The 17,224-nt window shown below is 44.2% G+C and overlaps 1 protein-coding gene across 3 annotated transcripts in view; it reads left to right on the top strand.

Moving 5' to 3' along the window:
- LOC108629967 (mucin-17) overlaps positions 1-17,224 on the top strand; it is a 212,039-nt gene that overhangs the window by 107,163 nt on the left and 87,652 nt on the right. The window contains exon 3 of one of the 3 annotated variants that reach the window (XM_018032979.2): positions 1,740-1,787. The exons of the other annotated variants lie outside the window; for them this stretch is intronic. The gene's annotated coding sequence lies outside the window, so the exon portion shown is untranslated. The remainder of the gene's footprint in view (positions 1-1,739; positions 1,788-17,224) is intronic. 3 annotated transcript variants of the gene reach the window in all.

The following is a 17,224-nucleotide window of genomic DNA, read 5'->3' as shown; positions in this document are numbered from 1 at the left end:
TCGTCGTCCTCTACAAGAAAGGTTATATGCAATTTTTCCGTATATCTAACGGTTTGGGAGTTATTGGCGAAAAACGAAAATTTGGAGGAAATTGAAGGGGTACCCCTTGGAAAAATCTCAGAAAAATCGAAAATTTTTTTTTTGTTGTTTATTATTAGCATTCTTCTTCCGACGTCTGATTTCTTTTTGAAAAATGTGTTTCTAAAGTGCATGAGCTTTTGGGATTGACTGTATAGCCAATACATCCTTAAATCATCATATGGACTTATGCTTGTATTTCAACAGCAACATTATAGTCTTTATAACAAGACGAGTGACCAATGGATAATCTTAAATATTTCGTATTGATTGAAGTTTTATGCGTGTCGCATTGCAGCGGGAGGCATTAAGCCGGACGGCACAAACAGAGATTATAAAACCGATCGGGAATGTTTAGCGTCATTAAGAATAAATGGAGATAAAACGATGATACAGTCTGCGGGGACTTAGTAAGTTGTTATAGGAATGGCGAGTGCCATTTAAAGATTAATCGAATAGATGTGGTTGTGGAAAAGAGGTCACGGCGAAACCGGGATTGCGAACGCGCGAGGAAGAATGCGTCCCATTTTCTTGATACTATACATATCTACTAGCCTGGTATTTTCATGAACCGGAAAGGGAACGAATAGAACCGGGTGGGGGTTTGAGGTTCCGATTGCATCGCTGTTTGCGTTCGTTCGTCTCGGTGCTTTCAACGACTAGTAAATCCTGCGGGCGAAAGTGCACGTACGCTCCGATAGATCTGCATCTGCCGGAACAAGGTCGCGAGATGCAATTATTAACGTCTAGCGCGAACGTGTTTTATTTCTTCGATCGGAAACTCCGATCCGAAAACCATCGATCGTCGACCATCCTATTTCCTCTCGCAGCCACGGTTATAAATCTCCCTTATCCGTTAAACAAATCTAGCTCCTCAGTAAGTAAATATGCTAAAGCAGAACCAGTTAGAAATATTTTATGCGAGGCGTTAAATAAACTGTTTCAAACTATTTTACGATCATATTTTGAAACACGAAGTTATTCGTAATACTACAACAGTTCATTTTTTTCACGAGAAATATTTTCATTTAAAGCTTGTCGAAACGCGAAACCAATCGTCTGATCGAAAAATTCGGTTGCCGCGTTCGCGTTTATCGAATGAAACGACGGAGGGAAGAGAGAGATGGGGGTGGGTCGGGTGGTTTGGAAGTAACTTCGCCGGGCATGCAGGCACGTGAGGTAATAACGCGAGCGTCGGTGGCAGCAGTTTCACCACGGTATTGTGGTGACGAGTAAGGTCGCCGATGCTGCCGGCAGTGGTTGTTGGCTACGTCGGTGATGGCGACGTTCCCAAGCCCGAGCCACCCGACCCAACATGCCACGAGTGTCCCCCTGTACTCGCGTTCAAATTCTGCGATATCGCAGCCCGCCATTTTCTTCCCCGTTCCACTGTTCGATCCCTTTCATCGTTCCCTTTCAATCCGACACTCCCCTCGTTACCATTCCCTGTCCCATCGAAATCGGCCTCATCGCTTCTTCGCCCTGTCGTTGCTCTCTTTCGCGTCCCCTGGACCGCTTTGTTCGGTTTATTGCGGTCAGGGACAACCAGCTTTCCACGGTTTTCGCATGCCCGCGCTTCGTCGCGCTGTCGACCATTCGTCGTCATCCGATTAATTTAGCTCCGGTACATTAATAACAAGCTTTTCTTCTTTTTGTTACAGGTAAGTGTTTCATCATCGAAGATTTAATCGGGATATGGACTGATGCTCGTAAGTTGACTATATCAAATGCCTTAGTTTCGTCTTTTAAACAATTGTAGTTTACGTTAGAAATAATTAAATCACTAATTAGAAATTTATTTTCTTTCGAATATAATAATACGTCAAAGAGTTAGAAGTTGTTTTCTCGTCGATAGCTGTCCGACGAACTGGCGCGTTTACTTGTTCCTCGGTAAAGACGAAAAATCTCGGTGCGTGAACGGAATGGCGTAATTTCGCATCGGGAAAATCACGTTCGAGGCTCGCAACGAGCCCGGGGCGTGTATACTCATTCATCGGCCGTACGTCTACACGGCTCGACGATCGTCCTTCGTGAACGATAAGGATCGTATGCGCGAGGTCTCGACCGCGGATGCACGATAGAACCCGCCAGGACTGCGCCAGGATGACGACCGTTAAGGACGAGGACGTTGAACCTCGCGGCGCTCGGCGTACGGTGCTCCCCCTTTTCGTGTCGTTCCGCGGTTCTCATTCTTTTCAATCTTTCTTTCCGTTCCGTCGATTGCCTTCGGAAGACTCTCTGAGGTTCATTTTTTAAAGAACCGTTTGCCTTTCGACGACGCTCCGTTATTTTTTTTATCATCGTAATAAACGATGTACATGATAATATAATATAAAAATGATATAAAGATTGTTTTAACGCCAGTTTCTTCGAAATAACTATTTAAGCTCTTAGAAAGAAGTATAATTGAATATGTTTATTAAGTTCTTGGATAGAACGTGCTTAATTCGAATAATTCGATATTAATTTGAGTCGTTCCATTCTTCTGCGATACCCTTCGTCGTAACGCGAAAATTGCGTTAAGAAAAGAACAAAACCGAACGCGGGGAGACGTCCTCGAAGAGGAAGGGTGCCAAGTGAGAAGCTCTGCCCTCGGGACCACGTATCAACGTGTTCAAACACAGGCGTCACCGTGTAGATACATTCGCGTCTCGTTATTGTGTCGCGTGAACCCACGCGGGGTATAGACCGATGGGGTTTCAGGCGCCCCACGAATCATTCGCCCTCTTTCTCTTTCTCCCCGAGGGTCGTTTCCTTCGGTTAAGTCTCGTCTCGGCGATCGATGCGCGACAGGTTTCCGTCACGTGCTCGAACGTTTACCTCTCTCGCATTGTCGTGCATCCATTAAACGATTTCCTAGTAGCATTTCTTCGTGGCGTGTTCCCAGTCAAGGGACACTCGAATTAAACGACCGAGTAATTCTGTACATTGTTTGCGCGAGACAAACAAGGGGAATCATTCTTTATAGTTCAAATGGGAAGAATTGTAAATATATACAAGTGTTTTATTGTATTAATTGCTATAATACAAGTAGACATGACGCGTCGTATTCAATAAAACAAGAAGCTTGAGAGAATTAAAGTACAAAAAGGATTCATATTCTAAATAAGAGTACAATGTAAAAGTACAAGTGATTTGTTAATACCTAACGGTAATAAGAAACTGGAGGATATCAAAATACAAAAGGGAATTGATTGCTACATGATAGAGAGGGAATCCCTCGATTCAGGAATTTGGTGAACGAGGCACGGAGGATTTAATCGAGTGTTCAATTTTCCTCGTCTCGGGACCGAATCGATAGCGGCGTTATCGCGCGGGCATTGTCAGCAGGAAGAAGGCTACGGAGCGTCGTCAAAATTTCAAAGTTTATCGGGCCATGAACGTCAGCCGGTGCGGAGCGCGAAGACACGCTCTTCCTCCGGCTTTGTCATCGGCATCTAATTAATCTTGCTTCTCTCAACCTCGGGTCTCAGGGCAACAGCCCCCGCGGGTTTCGACTCCCTTCTCTATCTCTCCCGTTTTCTATTCGACGTTGAGTTTCAAGCTGCTTGTAAACTACTAGAAGGCGCACCATAATGCTCGCGCGACTACATCCGCTGTCTCTTCGAGAAGGGCTTCCTTTCCTGCACAGACAGTCCCCATTGTTGTGCACTTTCATTTTAGTTTGTATCATGATTACAGTAGGATTACCTACAAGATTGTTTTCATAGGAAATATCTGGTTCGAAATTTGATTAATAATTGATTGTTTTTATGAATCATTTATTTCTGGAGGAATTGTTTTAAGATTTCCTTGTTCGTCCAGAGGAGCCTGCAACAAGTTTATTCAGTATTTACATCGTTAACGTGGCAATTTCAATAAAGGTTCCACGCGGTAATTGATATCGCATTCACGGAATAGTTCCCACTGTGTAAAAAGATGCCAGAACGCGATCCGATCGAAAGCAATTAATAAATCGTGCGAACGTTTTACGGGATTGTTGGAAGTTCGGGGAACGTCAAAACGTTACGAGTAAACGCGTTCTAGCTTTCTCCGCCGGTGCAACGGAGAAGGACGGGTGAAATAACGAAATTAGTCGGGAGAAACCGGTTTCGATCGTCGGACTCTCACTAGACACGCCGCGCGCCGTGCTCCCACGTGAATCCGTTCGGATAATCGCCGGCGTGCGGTTCGGATCGCGAATTAGACGGCTCGGCATGCGGGAAATTTCGTCGGCGACCTCCAGCGCAAAATCGATCCACGGCTTTGACACGCGGGAATTATTTCGGTGTTTTCCATGGACGTGGCCAGAGTTAAGAGAGAACGTGTCCCGGCCGTTTAAATCGAACCGTGCCAAACCCATTATTTAAACAGGCCGGATGAATAAGGCATGAAGCAACCGATTGGTTTTACCGTCTTCGAAATCCCCGTGTTTACACGATTCCTCCTTTCTAATTGCTTTGATGTTTTTGTAAATATTTGAAGAGCGTGAAAGTTTAACTTGTCGCCCACGAGACACGAATCTTTTAATGCTAGTCGAGAATTCTTAATTCGATCACAGACAAGAACTTAGAAATTCTTGTTACAATTATTTATATACAGGAACAAATAAATTTATTTGCAGATGAAAGTCGTGCATGATCAGTACATCGTTCTTTATTTTCAAGAAATTGAAAACACAACAGACAAATGAGAAATTTTGTACGAAATAAATGAATTTTCCGCGGTTTTCATTTTACACAAAGAACATGATCGCGCTGGCCACGGTTCGTTCACTCGTGGATTTAATCGAACGCGGCAACCTTGGAGAAGGCTTGAAAGAAGGTCCGTGGCGAGCTCTCGGAGGCATTTCTCGCTGGAATGGGGTCGTGCACGCGCGCTCGCGCGCACGTACGTGAAATCGCGTCGCGGTACGTTCTTCCTCTCTCGTCTATTCGCCACGGACTTTCTACGAACGGGTATTGCTCGAGCGTTCTCCGGAGAAAAAGAGCCTTCGTTAAAATTGCACGGATCCCGGCATTTTTGTCGTTCAAGCTGAACGCCGTCCTCCGACCTGAGCCTCGTTCGAGTTTCTGCGTGTCGATAGTCCGGTTCAAGGGCCGTACCGCAAAATTCACTCATGTAATTCCAGTTATTGAATGTACAATTCGTGGGAGCATCGGGTCATAGGTCGAAACATTCATAGAACTCTTCCTAGAATTTTGTATTGCATATAACAAATTTGATAACAGATAATCCTATCATGAATAATTTCAGTAAAATTGTATTTACGAAAGGATAAGACCAATCGTCATTTAATAATTTTAACAAAAAAACGAGGATCCTTTAAACTTGTATTTTATGATAGAATTTTCAGTTGTGGAAATTTTGGAAATCGGCTCCGTCGTTTAAACCACTGGTTGTGCAGAAGTTTTTATCAGCCCGTATCGTAGGATTTATTGTCAGGGGTGCATACGTTGTACGTAACGGTTGAAAAAGAACAAATTGCGCGGATCGCGTAACGGCGACTGCCGGCCTTAAGGACGGGAAAAATTGCCAGCGGAGAGCAAACAGCTGGTAGAAATAATAAAGAGCGTGGTTACGGTAATTGAGCTCTGAAATTGAGCTCAGAAGTAGACCGGGATCGTTTTCGAGTTCCGTGGAGTCGCTCGCGGACTGTTCGACGTTACAGCGTTATTTTCCCTGCTGTGGAAATTCCTGTTTGGGATAATAAAGCTCTGGTATTTTCCCCCCGCGATCGTCGACACGGTGAAAATTTGATCTTTCAAATAATTTCGTTTTGAAATAGTTAAGATTGACCGCGGATAAATTTTATCGAAGTCACAGTTCTTCAGAACACGTGATAGGGGAGTTTGACCAAGTTCTGTTTAAAAGTTTCCATGATGGAACGGGGATGGGAAATGGAGCAAAAGGTTGCCAGAGATGTCGCGTGGGGATCGTAAAGGATAGGAAGCGATCGAAGGGAGGGATCGTCAGCGGGAGGGTGAACGTTCATTGTATCCCGCCTGTAAATAAAAGTCGACGTAATTGGATTCATGCCCTCACGCTCGAAGATGTCCGCTCGACGGTCCCCGGCACTCTGCTCCGCTCTAATTTCGCGAAATAAATGTTTCCTGCGAAGGATAAGCGTCAATTTGTCCCTCGAATCTCTGCCTCTGCATTTTAATCTCATTTGCATGTTATTTCGTAAACCGTCTCCCCCTTGCCAAAACACCTTTTACGTGAGTTCATCCCCGGGAATAGAAACAAACCGAGGAATTTATCACCGTTATTGGCTTTAAATAATGTATAAGTTTCCCATTGTTCGGAATCTCTGAATGGAAGCTGTAAGAAACGTGACTGCGATCGTTAGGAAAGTTAATTCGCTAATTGCTCGGATTAATTAGAAGCGAGTCGATATTAATTTAATAGCAACGCGAAAGTTGTTTCACGGCGAGGATCGTCGTCGGACAGGATCGAGCGGAATTTAGGAATAAGAAGAAGTCGGACTGTTTGCTCGTGGTATGCGCGGAACGAGCACCGGCTGCCGTAGTTTACCGTTACGTTTCCGTGAGAGACTTCACGGTAGACGAGTCGTAAGTACGCGTTTCACTCTTGCCCGTGAAGATACTCAATTTTTTTAAACAGGGATACAGATTCTAACGTTTAGATCGAAATTTACATTGAAACGCGAATTGAAGTTATTCTCGTCGAAACCGTTAGATGCGACCGCGTTCATTAACGAGTCTGAAGTTCTAAAATTTATCACGGGCAACTCATGAATATTAAACGCGTTTCACAAAAGAACTCTTTTTCCCGTGTTGCGTGGCACACAGTTTTCGCGCACCGGAATCGCGCGGGTATAAACGAACGGAAAACCGTTTGATACGTTCTATCGGATTTTCTTCAACGATCCCTTTCCCCGCGTCTCTTTTTCACTGTCTCCCGGTGTACATACGTTCATGAATATTCTAGCGGCGATTACCGCGGAGCAACGTCGCGGCAACCTCTTGCGCTGGCATTGTCGTTTACCAGAATGCAACGATGTCGTTGCATCATTCGCGTCGCGATCCGTGTGTCCCATGTCCGTGTGCGTCGCGTCGTCGCCCGGATCTCAAAAGGCTTCGCGGGGAAATGTAAAACGTGACTCTGTTCTCCGATGAGAGCGCGACAAGATTGTTTCGCGTCGAAACACGCGGCTAATGAAAGTCCACGGTGGGACTTGACGCGAGAACGTGTTTCAATTACATTTACACTGTCCCACTTAGATTCTTGAATTGACTGATCAATGGACATAATTCTTGATTTAACTTTTTTTGCTTGTTAGTAATTACGGAAGACACGTGTGTATGCTCAATGATACTGCTATTAATCAAGCTTATTGCAATAATTGATAATTTATACATAGCATACTTAATTAATTTATTTATTTACTACATGGGTTAAAAAATCCCTTGTACATACATAGGAGTATAGATGAGCAGGAAAATTATAATAATAAATTTTACAAATAATTATTAAAGAAGATAGTTCATGTTTATATAAGTTAAAAATGCGAGGCAAGAAAGTATGACGAGTGTAGCTAATGACTCGACTGTAGTCATTAAATATATCAAATAGGTGACAAACTTTATTAGTTTTCGAAGCTGCTCTACTTGATATTAATGATATTAATCAAAACGTTGATCGCCAGTCATAAAAGATCCTAAAACACGTGGACCTCGTCCAATTAAGCGATGTTGCTAGTGCATTATTAGAGAATTCGTATCGGTACACTCGTAGGACGTAAACGAGCGACTGGCATATAAACTGCGATACCCGCAACCTGTACCGCGTTGTAGTTGTCAGGATATATACGCCGCGATATAGTTAGCCGCGTAGTTACAACCGAGGATTATCATTGCCGTGGCACGTAATTGCTTCTCGGCCTGTGTACGGCTGCACGCAGGCAGGCACGCACGGGGGCCACGCGTTTCCTCGTGCATTATATTCACAGGCACGTTTATGGGAGCCGCGTGCACCTCGTACAACGCGTTGTCAAAGATAGGGTATGTCGCGTTGGGGTGTCGCCTGACGTCGACAATATTTCGCGGCTGAACCTGTCCTGTTAAGCCTCAGGTTCAGCTGAAATTCGAAGGAAAACCATTTCTGGCTTTCGAAATTTTATTTTCCCTTCCCGTCTCTTTTCCATTAAAAGACGCACGAGACGCTCGATCTAAGTGGGACGTCCCGTGCGGTAATTCCACCTTTCTCTTTTTTCACGGATCTCGATGTAGTATACTATATGGAACAGCGTAACATACGTACCACTTCATTGGAACTTCGTTACAGCAATTACCTCTCTAAGTGTTATTCATTAAAGTCTTTTGTTTCATTACTACCGACGTTGCTAGCGACCCAATTTTCTCTTACAAAGATTAATCACGAGGGACGATTTAAATTACAATCGTTCTTCAAATAAGTTTCCATGAAAATTTCACGTCGCTACCAATTTTGATGGTGAACTATCAGAAAGTTGTACGCGGCCAGATTCAACCAGACGTGGACAGAAATTATCGCTGGCCCGTTATCCGTGACATCGTCTGCTCGTGTACGATTTAACGTAGCCGCAACAGCGGATTGCTTCCCTCGCGTGAATGGTTTCATGCGCAATCGGGCATGTACTTACACGGCACGTAAGGTACGGTGCGCGCACCTACGTCGGGGATACGACATCGTTACTTAGCGGCCTAGCAAGGGCAACCGCGTTAACGACCCACTCTCCTCTCTCTCTCTCACTCTTCTTGGCCTGTCGTAGCTCGCGTTTCTCCGCGAACCTTTCTGAGGTCGATTCCTATCTGCTCGATACGGTCAACTCGCGAAAGGTTGCCTTCGATTGCAGAAAACTGCATTCCTGGTTTTACACTGGTTTGCCACAAATTTATTTTTTCGATCATCCAACGAAAAATCTTTGAATTACGATATAAAAAATTAGAATATAATATTTCCAGTTTAAAATACAAATATCGTATTTTGCACGAAAATCAACAGTTTACTTATCAAGTACAATTCCTCGAGTATCTTTCGTCTCAGTCGGAAATATCAGTTAGCACAAAAAATTTACATTTATCCGTCTGCCGATGTTGATCTCGTCGTTATCGCATTCAGTTTTTATCCTCTGGTCGCAACGCTCGTTTCAGCCGTGTACACCGACGACCCGTGACACAATTCGAGAAGCTCGTCTCCGGTTACCCGACCCCACTAGCTGGCTCGGTTTCTCTCATCCGCGGATAAATTTCCGTCGCGAGTCTCGATGCATACATATTTCACCCTCCCCCGGTTCCGAGTGGAACTCGCCGCGATGTAAATCGTCGTAATGCGACGTCGTGCATTCTTCATCTCCCGGCTTCGTTTCCTGACTCTACGTAGACCAAGGTTTTCACGTTCCCTTGCGTCGATTCGATTTGACTCGAAGCAATCGGGAAAGCAAGTGCACGGTCTCACAATAAAATTCTCATGAGATATGCTTTGCGCTATTATTATCATACATGGATTCTTCGTTTTGTTTAAATGCTGTTTAATAATAAAGTTTTAATGGCATTTATGGCATCGAGATGCGTTTAGGAGAGAGGTTTACTTAAAAACGAGTTTATTGTGGAACCGTGTTTTTTAAATAAAATCAGAAATCGTAATTTTTATTTCAGTACAGCAGGCTTTCACCGTTTCATGAGACGAGATGCAAATATTAACGTTAAAAGAGATAACCCGTAAAAGAGAGGAAGAACAGTATGCGTCGGAAATTTCGTTTCGAGTTTAAAGCTGGAGTAATTTTGTTTCTGAATCCGAGGAGCGTTCCCGTTTGGTTTTTCGGTGCCGGGGAAAAACCGGCGCGCCTCGATTCCGTTGAATATCCGGATAATTCGTATGCAAACTTATGTGAATCCATTTCGGTGCGTAGTTAGTCCAATGAGCGTTTAATTCGCGTTTCCCCGCTCTCTTTCGCTTTCGTCGAAAAGCAGAGGTCCCACTCATTACCCGTATGCCGCTGCTACCACCGAATAGCCGGCTATCTACTTGCCAGCGATGCTGCCACTGGCACTTGAAAATCTTTCCGCGACACGCGTTATTGAGCCGTTCCGGTTGTTCGTCGGTGGATTAATCAACCTGTTGGCTCCCGGGGCACGGAACATCCGCTCGAACCGATGTTCCCGCGACAGATTTACATTTTCAACGCGGCCGTTCCGAAAAAGTAAACGCCAGGGTGTACACATAAATATGGATATCATTTTATCGAGTCTGCGTCCACGGCCCAGTAAATACGTCAACATTGCAATTTATGTTTGTCCTCGCTTTGACGAAATTACGGAAGTTTTTCCCGCCATTGATTTCTTGATCATGGAAAAACAATTCCTAACGAAGCGATAAGGTTCGACTTATCGAAGAACGATTTTATTATTTCTTGCAAACTTATGAAAGATCCAATCAGATTCTGGAGAATCCGTCTTACAAATTATGTGAATTTCTTTGAAGATAAAGGAAACATTAATTCTTCCACCCTCGAACACAATCGAGGAACGACATTTTCTTAGAACGCGAGATCCCATTTCACTTACTCCCACGTGAGACTTATGAACGTCTCCATATGCACGTTCACCATCAGTTTTCCTCAGAATACTTCCTACACGGATCTGATCCCTTCCTACACGAGGTTCCGTGTACCGGCATTGTATAATATAATTCTACTCGTGGCTGTGTGACGCAAGGCAACCTGTAACTCCGCGCGTGCATCTCGTGAACACGCGTCGTCGCTTGGCTCCGCGTGTCGCTCCTATTTTATAAGCGTGTCTATGCTAACGAACCACGCTCGCGATTCTCTATTGTTATCGAGCACCGCCAATTTCCGTATCCGGTTAGAAGAACAAGAAGCGTTTGGAACATGAGAACTGTACGGCGTTTGTTTCGTTTTTCGATTCAATTTAATTTTCTATGTCAAAATTATGAGACACTATATACGAATGAGTAGAATTAGAAATTAAAGACTGAGAATTAGTGAGTTCATTTATCGAGTATTCAAGAGCAATTGCTTCGTATTTAATTTAAGAATAGTTTTCTGATACAGGTTTCATTTTATATGTTCAAGTAATTTGAAGCATTAGAGTTAGATGTGAATGGAAAATGGGCGTGGAAGTTTAAGGTGCTCGCGTTAACAAGCTGTGTAAATGACCGAAATGGATAGTGTAAACGGATAATCTAAGGACTACTGGTAGACTATTGTTAGATTCTATTGTCAGATACCGAGGATCCTATTTATTAGACTCTCGTGTCTAATTTATAGAATCACTTTTCCCTTGATTCCTTAACGACTGGTTCGGTTTCCACGCGAACGGCACGAGATCGGTTAACGATACGTTCGCCAAGAAATGGTGTACGAAATTTTTTTCCTAGAATGGTTGACTCGATGGAAGGAAAGGATCCCGTATAGATGGTTGAATGGGCCACGGGAGAGAAGGAGTTGGCAACAGTACGGGCGGCGTGGCGTGGACGACAGAAATTGAAACGTCGCACGGAAATTGAGCGACGCTGGGCGAAATCTTTCCTGCCGCGTTTTCATGCCCGCGGAAATGGGAGCCCGTTGCTCGTAAACGCGAATCCTTGCGGATCTGCTCGACGATTTTTCGTCCCGCCACGCCGCCTAGGCAACTGCCATGCGCTTAATGCATCTACGCTCCCGGAACTTCTACCGGGATTAAGCTTGTGCTTGTCGTTGAAATTTCGTGCCGTCACAAAGATTCTTTTTCCACAATTCAGTGACGTAAAATGTGATACAGTTTATCATCGAATGTTTCAACAAACAGTTAATCGCATTTGTGTTACAATAAATAAGAATCGTGCGTGATCGCGATATCCGATTTCGCGTCGACCTTCGACATTTCTGGTTCGAACACACGTTGCGCACTGAGGCGGGAATAAACGATGGAAGGAGTTGTCTTTGATCGAAAGGAGATCGACGAAATCGCGTGCAAAAGCGGGGATATTAACGAGGGTACGTCGGATCGGTTCGCGAGAATGTGTCGCAAGTGGCAAACTGTTGCGGAGACTTGGACGAGGAAGGAAGGAAGGAAGGAAGAGACGTAGGAACCATCGTGGCTCGAACGACGAGCATTATATTCAAATGAGCTTCTCCTCCCTGGTTAACTCTCTGTATGGGCAGTGATCCGGTCGCCGCACCGGCCAGACGAACGGAGAAGGCGAAAGGGAATCGAACCGGGGTAGAGAGAAAGGAGAGAACAGGAGAGGGAAAGAAGAAAACAGAGTGGAGGCGATAGGATGAAGAACAAACGTGTTTGCGCGCGCGCACGTTGGTAAAGGTAGAGAGAAACTGTGGGAACTAGAGGATAACCGGGAACTCTGGCTCCTCGCTTTCCGGGAAACGCAGCGGCGCTTAATTGGTTTCTGCTCTCGAGACTCCGCGCTAGTCGAATGCGCGCTTCCTACCAGAAACACCTTGATAGGAATCTCATTGGGCGCGGCACACGAAAGCTGCTTTTCCAGTTAGCGATCTTTGTCCCGTGACCTTTGTACCTTCCTCGCTGTGTATTTTACTCGAACAACCTGGACGTATTTTATGGTCTTGCTTGTTTTCAAAAGCTTCCTCCTTCTTACTGTCTCTCTCTCTCTCTCTCTCTCTCTCTCTCTCTCTCTCTCTCTTTCTGTTTCTCCATGTTTGTCGGAGCACTTTGACGTTTGGAAGACCAAAGTCTCTGCCGAAGCGAGCATCTTTTACTATAGGGAGGGAATATAAAGAGGTCATTTATCGAAGCGTCGCTGACAGCCACCAAGACCGAGTAGCGTTTAAACCCGTGAAAGTTTCGGTCGATTAAGGAGAAAGTTGAAATATCGTTCAGGAAAAAAGCTCTACCGAAAATGTTCACCGTTTGATAACCAAATGGTAATCCGTTTAAGTCGCGATTCGCGGGGCACCTCCCGGAGCTGCTGTCCAATTAATTATCACTTTCGAAGTTGTTTATTAAAACGCTCGAGAAGTTCGCTGAACAAGCAGTTTTATCGATTGAACGCGAAGAGGAGTCAAAGGTCTCGATTCAATTAGCGACATTCGAGCGTCTCGTCGTTCGTCGACGAGAATCATTGGATTTCGTCTCGTGCGTTGCACCTGCGTGTTGCACACTAGAGCAGCCCGTAGCGTGCTTCTTTAGTGGGTCGCCGGCTCTAACGATCGATATGTGTTCACCTTGTTCAGACTTGCTCGATTCGACCCAGTGACCTAGCGTCGTTTGCCAAGTAGGAGGATGCACTTGCTCTGGAAACAGCGTGCACCGGTTCCTACTAGATCCATTCGCGATACACTCACGTCCCGATCGATGTGTCGTACAATTATTCATAACGAAACGTATTGACGTTAGGAAATCTATAATACCAAGGTTTTAGTTCGGACCAAAATTAACGTAGTCACATTTAAGTCAGCAGTTCAGAGTGTATATAAAATACAGTGCATTGCGTGCACGCAATTAAACGTGCGTATTAATATGTATGACGTATTGTCGAGGTTCTCGATTTTATCAGTTTTTTTATAGAGTAAGCTTGACAATACTATTTAGTCTGGTTTCAAATAAAAACGCTCTCTCCCCTTCCATTATGTACGATTATGTACAGATGGACAACAGGGTAGTCCGAGATTAGAATTGGATCTCTAACCGACGAGGCTGGTAATCGAGCTTTAAACCTGTACCAAATTACAATGTAACAGTATGGAGCGCAGTCGGTAGACCGCAAACTACATACCAAAGCGTCCCGGAAACAGGACGCACGCAGAAGCATCGCGGCGTGTCTTGGGCCCGTGCCTGACATCTTCGACAACGGGGACGACGGCGATGATTCGAACGCGGACGGCTCGTTAACCGCTCCGACGACACTTGTGGTTAAGAACGATTTGGTTTGCGAAAGCGGTAACGCGGATCATATTGTCTACAACGCGATACTGTTTGCTTCCGCATTGCGGAATCTCGAGAAGTGCGGTTTGCTTGGCTGGGAATTGATGGAGTGTGTGAAGCGAGAATAGAGGGTGGATGACAAACTCAATTTATTGCTTTATCTTAAATTTAGATATTTAGTTATGACTGAGTTTAGATTTTGTTTGTAGTATTCTTTTTATGAATGCAACATGATTCGATGAATTTGGCTTGGTGATTAATACTGTGTTGTCGAAAATAGATATGTTCATGAAAAATTGTCATTATCTTCTCACTTGCCTGTTTCACGTTGCATGTTTCGCTACGTAGATCCGTTTCAGTTTATATATTAGTAAAAAACGTTGACACACGAATATATATCGTTCTCGTCCCCTGAGATCTCACAAAGTGAAAATGGAAACGGTATTTTGGAAAATCGTGTATGACGGACTGTGAGACGGAGGAAGAGCGGGCCGATCCATTTTTCAAAAGCCAGTGAAAAAAATGTATCGGGAACTCGGGAAGCCCGTTAACGCGGAATCGATGACATCCTCGAAACTCTATTTTTCCACTTAGCAAGTCGTGCATCACTGTCCCCGGGATAATGTATTCGCCAGATTTCGTTCGCTGAACATTCTCTCGAACGTTTCGGGAAGTTCATTCCTCTTCCGCGAAGTACATAATTCAGCTGACGGTGACATGATTTCTACCAGGAAGTTTATGAAACGCGTAGCTACAGAAATTTATATCGAAACGAGTGGCAATCTATTATTCCCGTTCGTACTTTCAATTCTTATTCAATCTCATTTCACGTTTTACATCCACCTTAAAATCGTAATGCTCATTTTGCTCTTGCCTCTAATTGATCTCTTGGTGAATTTTACGTAAATATACAAGTATTGCAAATATTTGAACGATTTCATTCACTATAAAATAGGATGAACGATCCGTCGCAAATTATTGTCGTATAAATTGGTTAGGAGAGGGAAACGTTAACGCAAAGTTTGATTAGTTAAAGTTAACGCGACATCGATCGCAGGGTTAGGCTTGCACGTATCTCCCCTCGTTTCCCTTGTCCCGTATTTGAACCCGGAACGTGCTATAATGGGAGCGAAACGTTCGAATCTCGCGGAGAAGTTCCTACCGGTTTTACCTGCATCATTGAATTCCCTTTACACGGCTATCCAAGGATAATTTGTAGCTTACGAGATTGCTCGTGAATATTGAACGGTCAATTATCGCCGTCCTTTTGCCTACCCGCCGCTTGAAAAATCGTAATTTCGACGCGATATTTTTGAACCATTTAATACCTTGGCTGTTATGTTCTTTGAAAGGTAAAAATCCTCTCCTAGGAAATTATCAAGTGGAATGTCAAATTTTTAGGAAGTGATAGGAAACTTGGATTTTTTTTTTTTCTAATTCGATAGGCATTGGAGGTACTTGATTGCCGTCGATAAAATGTAAATCAATTTTATGCTAATGGTTTTTCTGTGTAATTCAGTGGAATCACGTCTGTTTAGCTTTGCACGGCACGAGCTCCCGCAATTATGGAGAGGCGAATAGAGCGAAATTACAGGGGATCCGTGAACGCGTACGGAAATTAGGGACTTAAGAAATTGCCGTTTCCGTCGGAACCCCTTCGGACTTTCAAACGTGGAGTTTGACGTCGAAACTCGTGATTCGATGACACGTGCTTGAAAATTTTATGATCGCCCGACTTAGTTAAGCGAGTCGCGACCCGACGATCGATTTATTCTTGACGATTTAATCGTCAATCCGGCGGGTCCGTCCGCAATGAAATTCGATTCCCGCAAAACAGTTTAATCGGCGTGACACGTGAACCGGAACAAAATGGAATTCCGGACAATTAAGTTAAAAATCCATTTTGCATTTTAATATAACCGTACGCGACTCGAATGTGTCATTCTGTCGCAGTCAATTTTTACAATTCTGCTCGTAGGAAAATAAAAAATCTCGGTATCACACGAAGCGAGAGTATCGGGATATAAAATTCAATTGTATGTTTAATGCAATTGATAACGCAGTAGAAAATTTGGCATCGCGACGTGCTCTCAGTGCGTTTTCAGAGTTTGTGTCAGAATTTATTAATTCGACGTGTAAGGCTGTGCGCTATTGGACGCGAGACCGCAATTCGGTTTCCGACGAAAAGTCAATTAAGAGACGGGGGACCATTCGCGACCGTGGCCGTTCGACCTGGAAAATTTCGTTTGGCCAAGTACGACCGCATTATTGATAGTTACGTACGCCAACAAGCAAATAACAGTTTTCCGCGTAATCTAGTAAACATAACTCTACTAGTTTGCAAAACTTGATGCGACGACTTACGAGCTCGTACAGGTTTCGCCATTCCATTTTTCCAACAGCATTCTATAACATGAGATTTTTCAGGTTTGGAGATGTAAAAACCATTTATATTTGTTTCATGAAAACGCAAAAGCTCATAAAGAAATCTGACTAACGTGTATATAATAGATGACTATGATACGAATAATTCAATACACCGCGAAATGCAGTAACAGATATTTGTTGAGGTTTTGTTACTTAACGATTTTCCGACTGGCCGTGGAATATCCGTTAGGGAACGATGAGATTCGAGGCTCGTACGCGATAAAATGTGTATAGATATACATATATAAAACAAGCACCGGGCGCGGAGCAATGAAAGGTAAACTTAGCGGGAGAGCCCGTTCACGGCGATATCGGATCGCGAACGCGTTTAATTGATTGCCACGTTTTTTTAGCTCTGCTTCTATGCTCCCGTTCCTCCACCCACTCTCTCTCTCTCTCTTTCTCTCTGCTTCTCTGCCGAGTGTTATCGAGCGCGAAAGATTAAACGAGACCGTGCAGAGAACGGGATTAATTCGATAACATCCGGTAAAGTGCGTTCCCGCGTCGCCAGTTATCATTTCCAGGGTGTGCGCCACGTATGTACACGTGTATCTCCATATATTTGTATCCGCGTGGCGAGTAATTAAAAGCAGTTTAATTAACAACCGACGACGGTGGCGATCGAAGGGCAAACTGCCTTCTGGAGACGAGCCAATTCATCGGGAATTCCATATTCATCGCGCGCTCCATTAAGCCACTCTCTCTCTCTCTCTCTCCTTGTTGGTCTCTCGCGAGGCCGGCCAATTCCAGCCGCAAACTTTCAAAAGCCTGACACGCCGCGCCGTCCCATTTGTTTCAATGCCGGCCGAGATTATCGACGTTCGATTTCGGCC

The sequence above is a fragment of the Ceratina calcarata genome, unplaced genomic scaffold (genome assembly GCF_001652005.2).
Source record: "Ceratina calcarata isolate Rehan_Ccalc_2016 unplaced genomic scaffold, ASM165200v1 scaffold60, whole genome shotgun sequence".
In the NCBI taxonomy this organism is placed as follows: Eukaryota; Metazoa; Arthropoda; class Insecta; order Hymenoptera; family Apidae; genus Ceratina; species Ceratina calcarata.
Note: the sequence above shows the minus strand (reverse complement) of the source record. Positions and strands in the feature narration are given on the sequence as shown.